Consider the following 10068-nt stretch of genomic DNA (forward strand, 5'->3'; position numbering starts at 1 on the left):
TGGGGATCTCCCTCCTCTCCCTGAGCGATACAACAAGGCCTGTCAAAGTCTGGCAGTGGGTGAGCAACACAGAGGAAATGCATTGTGAAACGCACACATGTGCATTTTTGTATTCTGTTATGAAGTACCATCTCTTTCTACCTGTAGATGAGAACAAGCGTGTCTCCCGGCTATGTGAGGTTCGGGACCGGGGTTCCTCCGTGTCAGGACTCCAAGTGTCTCGGTTTGGCCGCCTCTTCCCTCGGCCCGCTCCTCCGTGCCCTAAAACTTCAGGCCAGCCTCACGGAGCTGCGAATTTCTGGAAACCGTATGTCTGACGACCTTCTCCCTGAGCTGATTGCCACAACGCTCACCATGCCTCGTCTGCAGCTGCTGGACATTTCTGCCAACTGCATTACAGGGGACGGCCTGGAGAAGGCTGTAAATGCTTTAAAGGGACAGAGTGCACCTGCATTCCCGGTAAGGGCCTCAGCTAGCCAATAGTGGCAGCTCCAGGTTTACCATCTAACCTGTATTTAAGTACCTCTGGTCTTAATAACTACCTTAGATCTTAATAACAAGCTAACCTGATTCGTATCAATGATATCTGTCAGAGAGAATTGGCTCTCGTGATCATTTGCTTTTTCTGCTCGTTTCCACTCAAAGTGCCTGGAGGAGCTGGACCTCAGTATGAACCCACTGGGGGACGGCGTGTCTGAGTCTCTGTCCTGTCTGCTGTCCTGCTGCCCTGTGCTAGCCAAGCGGTCTCTGCAGGCCTGCGGCCTCACTGCTCGTTTCCTTCAGCAGCATCGACTGCTGCTAGCCAGCGCGCTCACAGGTGACTCTCTAACAAGCAGCTGACTGAAGCCTTAAGCTTCACTGAACTCCCACCCATAAGCAAAAATGCAACTAACTTTACATCTTCTGAACGTTCAGGCACAGGCCATTTGAAAGCAGTGTGCCTGTCCCTCAATCCCCTGGGCTCCACCGGCTTTGAGCTGGTGTTAAAGACTCTGCCCCTCCACTGCCTCCCACACGTGGACCTGTCAGCTGTCTGCAGAGGGCCTGCTGATTACCCGGCACTGGAACACCTCGCCAAAGTCCTGTCACAGGTGTGCACGCAAAAATCATGCAATGTCATTTATTGTCGAAAGATATAATTGTGCAATCAGGTTAAGACTTTTGTGTTTTTGCAGGACGAGTGCTCTCTGACCCACCTCAGCCTGGCTGCAAATGGGCTGACAGACAGCAGTGTAGCTACCTTGGCGAGGTGTGTGTGTGTGTGTGTGTGTGTGTGTGTGAGGGCGTCATTTCTACGGCTCAGTTATTACTCATGTTAGTGGGGCTTTGCCTTTGTTTAAATTGTCACTCTTTACTGGCCTGTTGGACTTTTTATTATTATTTCACAGGTGCCTCTCGTCGTGTCCCACACTGGTGAGTCTGAATCTGTCAGGAAATCCGTCTGTTACATCAGCGGTACTTCACAACATCCTGGCGTCTGTCAGAGAGGCCTGTCGACCACTGACACTTCTAAACCTCGAAGGTATGTCTGAACTTGGAGATACTCCATGGAGTTCCTTTTTTTTTCTAAAGCTATTCTTAGATTCACCGTTTCACACTAATTCACAATTTGGATTTCTTTGATGTTTTTATCACCTGTGCAAAGTTGTACTTGGCAACAGTTTGTTTCTTGCTATCAGTCCGTTTCCTTTTGACGCATTTCTAAGTTTGAACATTTAGTATGTATGCACAGAGGTGTTACATGATGATTACACACACAGACATTACAATATAGAAGTGTGGTTTAAAGATTAAAAAAAAAAAAATTAGTTGTGAATTAATTTTCCATTTTATGGAGCAGAAAACATTGCTGAATGCTAGCTAACAGGCTACATTTGGATGTCAAATATTTATAGGGGGGAAAATGGAAATTATGGATATGAAATAAAATGTTTCTTTGTTGCTTAACCTGCAGGTTGTCAGGTCTCTGGCCCCTGGGAGAGTCAAGACCTGGACAGTTTGTCAGAGCTGGTCCAGGATATCCGTCTTTGCTCTCAGGCCCTCAACAAGCTGGACCGACAGACCTTGAAGCAGAGCTGGGACAGGACTCAGTCACACGGACACTTTCTCGACCGAAACTCCAAGTGCCTCCTCTCTGCCACCTCTACTTGAGGGTGGCAGGTGTGTTCATAATAAATAATTAATAATGAATTATTAATTTCATAATAATTCATAATAAAAGTGGTCATTTTTATAAACATTTTGTTTAATGAGGCTACACCAAAAAGAAACAAGATAAAAACAAAATAAAGTGACATGGCGTCCACCGACAGTCTGTGGATAGCTTGTGTTTTATGCATTTTTGTCTGCCTTATTTATACATGTAAAGCTCTGTATCTGTATAAAGAGTTTGTGTTAGTGTGTGAGAGGTTTTGTGTCACAATGGTCCTGTTTTGTAGGATTTGATTTAAAAAAACAAACATAATTAAAGTAACCAACGATGCTATACGTTGACATCGTTCTTTCACTGTAAGACTCAGCAGGCTATGGTGAATAATCACAGCGATTTTCAGCTCTGAAGAAATCTATCTAGGAGCTATGACAGTGTAAAGACACCCTGCAATTTTAAATGTGTGGCGACATTTGAATGAGGCGCGTACCAGTAGAGGGAGCCAACGCACCACGAATGGTACACAGCCACAGATGCGCTTTGTGCAATGTATTTGTGACATGCAGGAGTGTCCGCAAAGAAATGTGGATAAGTTGTAAATCAAAAGCTAAAGAGCTCATTCTTGCACTGTTTTGATCAGAACACACGTGGGAATGTTCAAGTGTTGAGAATTTGTAATTATAAAGTGAATTAGGGAAAGATATTAGATACTGCCACTGGCTAGATTTCAACCTGGGTCTCTCGCTTCCAAAGCGCGTTCTCTACGCTGCGGCCTGCCCTATAATATATTTCAAGCGTTTACCACAACTGAGAGGTGAAAACTGCCGTTTCTTCGTGTTACAAAATGTTCTGTAACTCCAAAAGTACACGGACTGTCGACATCATTCTTTCACTGTAACAATCAGCAGGCTTTACTAAAAAAGAAAAAAAAAATCAAGGCGGTTTTCAGGTCTCTAAAGAAAAATACATCTAGGAGATATGAGGAGTTGAAAACGGCTCTGTTACAGAATTTCAGCTGTCATTTTCACTCAAGTCTCCATAGACTTTGAATGTGGACATTTTTTAACTGTGTTGCTTCGAGGCCATTTGCGAGAAAACGGCAACTCCTACAATAATGACAGTGCCATTTTGTGAAAGGCAAGAAAAATACCTACATTTTGATGTATAATTTGTGTTAATTAAGGCAAACTTGAGCGTTTGTTCGGACATGAAGAAGAGATTGAGAAAGCGACAATGCATGGTGTGTTTGGCGTCCATAGCAACCATAACAACCAATATTGATTGATGGAAGAGATTTTGAGACAGGGGTAAAAAAAAAAAAAAAAAGGCAGAGAGAGCCCATTCTGTAGGCTCGCCTGTAGGCTTCTAGCAAGCGTAGCAGGTGAATTTCAGAGCCAGGGATTTACATTTTTTTTTTTTTTTTGTCCCCAACATATGGTCCGCACGGGATTCGAACCACTGCCCTCTGTCCTCAGTCTCTGCCATAGGGCCTGTCACGTTCCCATGAGCCACTTGGGCGGCCCAGAATGACAGGGCAAAAGTGCTATATTTAAAGTGCACACCCGCGCAGCCGCACCCCAATTTTCGGCTCTTTTTCATTAGCTGGACACCAGGCCTTATCTAGTCAGCCGTTCCAACCACATCCCTGCCAATGTGTGCCTACTTCAAGCCGCATACAAGTGTAACGCTCACAATTTTCTGCTATCACTCTAAAAGGCAACTTAAGTGTTAGTGACGTCACACCTATGCGCCACTGCCCTCTGTGGAGAATGGGAGAAATGTGCTTGCACCTCAACCTATGGACTCAGACGGACATTCAATCATCATCTTCCTCACTCAAGGTAACCTTATGGCTTGTAGGAACACTGCACATGTATGATAAGACTGTAGCCGTTCAACCGGCCCTTGTAAGGTTGCTGAAGACAGTGAACACCGTGGAATTCTCAGTATCACTGTGGTCCTGGGTTTTTCCACTGTCCTGCTAAGTGCCTATGTAATTGTAACCAACATAGGAGAGAGACGTAACATCGTGGAAGAGACATAAAGTGAGTAAAAACGATCTAAATGCATTTAGAATATATTTAGAACTACAAATGACACTTTTCTTAGCAATTATTGTTTTTTATGTCAAGCTTCAAGCTAGCTTCTTTATTTGGGCTTGGGACCAGCAAAAGTGACCCGAAATTTGGTCTTTAAGTCTGGTCATTAGCCGTGTCTGGACCCAAACTACACTGCAGGTCCCAAAGTCAAATGATCACTGAGAGTTAAAAATCTGTCTGAAGTTAGAAGTTAGCAGAGAGTTAGCTCGCTAGTTTCCGTCTAAATATAATATGCCAGGTTCTGACTGAGGGATTTCTAAAACAAATTAAAAGGCACAGCTCTGCTATCACTTCTGACATACATGAAGACAGGAAAGTAAGCAGCAGTGATGTTTGTAGGGTTACTGAAGTTTGACTAGCTGGTATATAGTGATGTGCTATGTGACTAGCGAAACAGCTATGCTAGCATAACATTAACACAGTGATGAAGGGGAACTTTTTTCCCACTGGATAAGAGTTAAGGTGAGGGTTCCCGATGGTTGGGGACAAATGCAGTGGCATGACAGGATGCTGTAAACGGACCAAACTTCAGTCAAGAGAACAACTGAGATAATCCATCCACATACAGGCTAGTCATTAATGTGCTGCTGCATTGCCTGGGCTGTAGTTACATGGTAAGGTTTTAAAAACTGAGCTTTAAAATGAATAGTTGTAATAAAAACTGAGAGAGGCCGACAGTGATCGCTTACTTTTTGTAAGGGGCTTGTTGAGATTAAATAGAACAAGTTACAAAGCATTAAAACATGTTAAAAACACAACAGCCTTATTAAACGCAGAGTAGTTTGGGCCCAAAAGTAGTAGTAGACCAGATTGATCACGTCATCACTTAAAGACCGGATAGACACACGGTGGAGTTACTTTGTTGTGTTTGTGTGTGTTTTTAAGTAGTTTTAAACCTTGTGATCCACAAAAGGTAACAGTAAAAGATGAACATTTTTAAGCATAATGCTGTTACCAAACTACATTAATGGCCCAAAAACAGACCATAGAAAAAACCGTGGCTATGTGAAAAAAATGATGACAACTAGTCCTAATTCAGGCTAATTGTTTTTTTGTTTTTGTTTTTTTTCCGACATCCCTCCACACACACAGGCTGTGCTGGCTCACAGAAAGAGTGGGTCATCAACATTATCAGGCAGCTGGTGTTCATAGCAAGCCTCACCAGACAGCTTCAGTCCATATCGGATGTACAGGATGGAGTTAAGGCTCTGCAAGGACATCTGATTTGTAAGTTTGCTTTTTACCACACTCATCTGGGCCAAGAGTAGAGGAAACTGCCTTATCTTCTGCAGCTGGAATTCAAAACAAGTATTTGAACTCGGACACGGCCTGCAGATTAGACTGGGTTTGTTTGGTTTTTCTTTTTCGTGCTTTTCCCACTTTTCTAGCTTGTTGTGCCCTTTTTCTTTCAGGATCTGCAGTTTCCTCCCTGTCCAGTAGAGGCCTCTCTCAGAGAAAGAACAGCTTGGGGATACAGATGATGACGATTGGAGATCAGACACACCGCCCCCACCTCTCCTTATCCATGCTCAGGTCAGAAGTGGAATGCTCTTTTGCTGTTTGTTAGTTACGGATGGAGTAACACTAACTAAGGAAACACACACAACACAGTGATTGTGAATAAGTCACTCCAAGTGTGAAAAGGTGATAGTCAGAGTGAGACTACACATGAATTATTCAGGAAATGCACACTCAGTGAGAGAATAACTATAATTCAGTGTCACTAGGGGATATAACTTGATGATGATGTGTCTTCATTTCTGATTCATTTTGAACAGTGATGAATGTGGAAGTAAATGAGCGCGAGCTGATCAAAACGGGCGAGCTGTTTTTACATATTTCTGCAGCCTGGATGCTGTGGGCTTTGTCAGGAGTAAAAGATGACATCGCCCATTTCGGATCTTATATATAGTTATACCTTGGTGTTTTGTAGCATCACCTGACAAACTTTTACTTTCCTGATGTTTAGACTTTCTGATCCCTCCACAGACTCTGCTTTGTCTTTCTACAAAGAGTTGACGACATTAAATACAGATGTTTTAACAGTGCTTGAATGTTTTATTTTGTTTACTCTAGCCTCCAACTCAAACTTTGGTCGCTCCTATGCCCACGTCACTTCCTCCACCAATCAGAATGAGGGTCCGGGTTCAGGAAGACGTCTTCCTGATCCCAGTTCCACAAAGGTCGGTGAAAAGTTTTAAGTTTGAGCAGTACATAAAAATAAATCCCAATCTGATTGGTATAGTGTTTTTTTGTTGTTGTTGTTGTTGTTGTTGTTGTTGTTGTTTTTAATTTCTGTTTAATCACCTCTCATTGCTCTGCATCCCAGTGAGGCCAACTCCCGCTCTGTGTCGTGGCTGTGTGAGCAGGCAGCTCAGCGTTACTACCAGAAATGTGGCCTCCTGCCTCGTCTCTCTCTGCAGAAAGAAGGCGCTCTGCTCTCCCCGCAGGACCAGCTACTGGCCGTCCTGCACACACATGAAGATGTGAGGTGACACTGAGGAGAGCCAGAAGTGACCATACTTGGACCACAGACAATTTAAAAGATGCTGAAGACTACCATGATTGGTTGATGAAGTCTGATCACCAGTGTTTAAGACAAATGTTGTCACCGTTGCTATCTTGGATTTAAAAAGAAAAACCCACAGTGACAAGAGGACGGCTATGACTGTGAAACAGCTTGCATGTCAGCCAGTGAGCATACTCCTTTTCTTAGGCAAAGTATGGCCCAAATTCATAAAATAGACTTTCTCATAGACACAGAGGTCTTTTTTAAATCACTGATAGAAGGAATGGAGGTTCTAGGTCCTTCCACAATGACTTCATCTTTCTTACCCAGATGAGGCGTGCAGGTTTTAGACTGTATGATTCTGGTAAGAAGGTGAAGGGCTGATTATGTTAACAAGCTGCCTGAGAAACTACAATCTGAGAAACTGTAAAGATTAGAACCATTTCTATTACCAGACTGGATGATGACTTGCTTTTGGAGCCAGCTTCCAGGAGACACTGAAGGAATCACAGTTTTTGGGATTGAATCCTTGGCTTCACTTTCCCGCACCAGTGCAGGATAACTGATGGGTTTGTGTTGCGGGTTCTGGCTGACGTTTGCTCGTGGGGATCTCCCTCCTCTCCCTGAGCGATACAAGAAGGCCTGTCAAAGTCTGGCAGTGGGTGAGCAACACAGAGGAAATGCATTGTGAAACGCACACATGTGCATTTTTGTATTCTGTTATGAAGTACCATCTCTTTCTACCTGTAGATGAGAACAAGCGTGTCTCCCGGCTATGTGAGGTTCGGGACCGGGGTTCCTCCGTGTCAGGACTCCAAGTGTCTCGGTTTGGCCGCCTCTTCCCTCGGCCCGCTCCTCCGTGCCCTAAAACTTCAGGCCAGCCTCACGGAGCTGCGAATTTCTGGAAACCGTATGTCTGACGACCTTCTCCCTGAGCTGATTGCCACAACGCTCACCATGCCTCGTCTGCAGCTGCTGGACATTTCTGCCAACTGCATTACAGGGGACGGCCTGGAGAAGGCTGTAAATGCTTTAAAGGGACAGAGTGCACCTGCATTCCCGGTAAGGGCCTCAGCTAGCCAATAGTGGCAGCTCCAGGTTTACCATCTAACCTGTATTTAAGTACCTCTGGTCTAATAACTACCTTAGATCTTAATAACAAGCTAACCTGATTCGTATCAATGATATCTGTCAGAGAGAATTGGCTCTCGTGATCATTTGCTTTTTCTGCTCGTTTCCACTCAAAGTGCCTGGAGGAGCTGGACCTCAGTATGAACCCACTGGGGGACGGCGTGTCTGAGTCTCTGTCCTGTCTGCTGTCCTGCTGCCCTGTGCTAGCCAAGCGGTCTCTGCAGGCCTGCGGCCTCACTGCTCGTTTCCTTCAGCAGCATCGACTGCTGCTAGCCAGCGCGCTCACAGGTGACTCTCTAACAAGCAGCTGACTGAAGCCTTAAGCTTCACTGAACTCCCACCCATAAGCAAAAATGCAACTAACTTTACATCTTCTGAACGTTCAGGCACAGGCCATTTGAAAGCAGTGTGCCTGTCCCTCAATCCCCTGGGCTCCACCGGCTTTGAGCTGGTGTTAAAGACTCTGCCCCTCCACTGCCTCCCACACGTGGACCTGTCAGCTGTCTGCAGAGGGCCTGCTGATTACCCGGCACTGGAACACCTCGCCAAAGTCCTGTCACAGGTGTGCACGCAAAAATCATGCAATGTCATTTATTGTCGAAAGATATAATTGTGCAATCAGGTTAAGACTTTTGTGTTTTTGCAGGACGAGTGCTCTCTGACCCACCTCAGCCTGGCTGCAAATGGGCTGACAGACAGCAGTGTAGCTACCTTGGCGAGGTGTGTGTGTGTGTGTGTGTGTGTGTGTGAGGGCGTCATTTCTACGGCTCAGTTATTACTCATGTTAGTGGGGCTTTGCCTTTGTTTAAATTGTCACTCTTTACTGGCCTGTTGGACTTTTTATTATTATTTCACAGGTGCCTCTCGTCGTGTCCCACACTGGTGAGTCTGAATCTGTCAGGAAATCCGTCTGTTACATCAGCGGTACTTCACAACATCCTGGCGTCTGTCAGAGAGGCCTGTCGACCACTGACACTTCTAAACCTCGAAGGTATGTCTGAACTTGGAGATACTCCATGGAGTTCCTTTTTTTTTCTAAAGCTATTCTTAGATTCACCGTTTCACACTAATTCACAATTTGGATTTCTTTGATGTTTTTATCACCTGTGCAAAGTTGTACTTGGCAACAGTTTGTTTCTTGCTATCAGTCCGTTTCCTTTTGACGCATTTCTAAGTTTGAACATTTAGTATGTATGCACAGAGGTGTTACATGATGATTACACACACAGACATTACAATATAGAAGTGTGGTTTAAAGATTAAAAAAAAAAAAATTAGTTGTGAATTAATTTTCCATTTTATGGAGCAGAAAACATTGCTGAATGCTAGCTAACAGGCTACATTTGGATGTCAAATATTTATAGGGGGGAAAATGGAAATTATGGATATGAAATAAAATGTTTCTTTGTTGCTTAACCTGCAGGTTGTCAGGTCTCTGGCCCCTGGGAGAGTCAAGACCTGGACAGTTTGTCAGAGCTGGTCCAGGATATCCGTCTTTGCTCTCAGGCCCTCAACAAGCTGGACCGACAGACCTTGAAGCAGAGCTGGGACAGGACTCAGTCACACGGACACTTTCTCGACCGAAACTCCAAGTGCCTCCTCTCTGCCACCTCTACTTGAGGGTGGCAGGTGTGTTCATAATAAATAATTAATAATGAATTATTAATTTCATAATAATTCATAATAAAAGTGGTCATTTTTATAAACATTTTGTTTAATGAGGCTACACCAAAAAGAAACAAGATAAAAACAAAATAAAGTGACATGGCGTCCACCGACAGTCTGTGGATAGCTTGTGTTTTATGCATTTTTGTCTGCCTTATTTATACATGTAAAGCTCTGTATCTGTATAAAGAGTTTGTGTTAGTGTGTGAGAGGTTTTGTGTCACAATGGTCCTGTTTTGTAGGATTTGATTTAAAAAAACAAACATAATTAAAGTAACCAACGATGCTATACGTTGACATCGTTCTTTCACTGTAAGACTCAGCAGGCTATGGTGAATAATCACAGCGATTTTCAGCTCTGAAGAAATCTATCTAGGAGCTATGACAGTGTAAAGACACCCTGCAATTTTAAATGTGTGGCGACATTTGAATGAGGCGCGTACCAGTAGAGGGAGCCAACGCACCACGAATGGTACACAGCCACAGATGCGCTTTGTGCAATGTATTTGTGACAT

The 10068-nt window shown here is 44.0% G+C and overlaps 2 pseudogenes; both read left to right on the forward strand.

The window, feature by feature from the left end:
* On the forward strand, window positions 1-5702 carry LOC120743948 (annotated as a pseudogene).
* Window positions 5703-6381: 679 nt separating this feature from the next.
* LOC120744047 lies at window positions 6382-9803 on the forward strand (annotated as a pseudogene).
* The last annotated feature ends 265 nt before the right edge of the window (window positions 9804-10068 follow it).

This window comes from Simochromis diagramma, unplaced genomic scaffold (assembly GCF_900408965.1).
Source record: "Simochromis diagramma unplaced genomic scaffold, fSimDia1.1 OVJJ01000387.1, whole genome shotgun sequence".
In the NCBI taxonomy this organism is placed as follows: Eukaryota; Metazoa; Chordata; class Actinopteri; order Cichliformes; family Cichlidae; genus Simochromis; species Simochromis diagramma.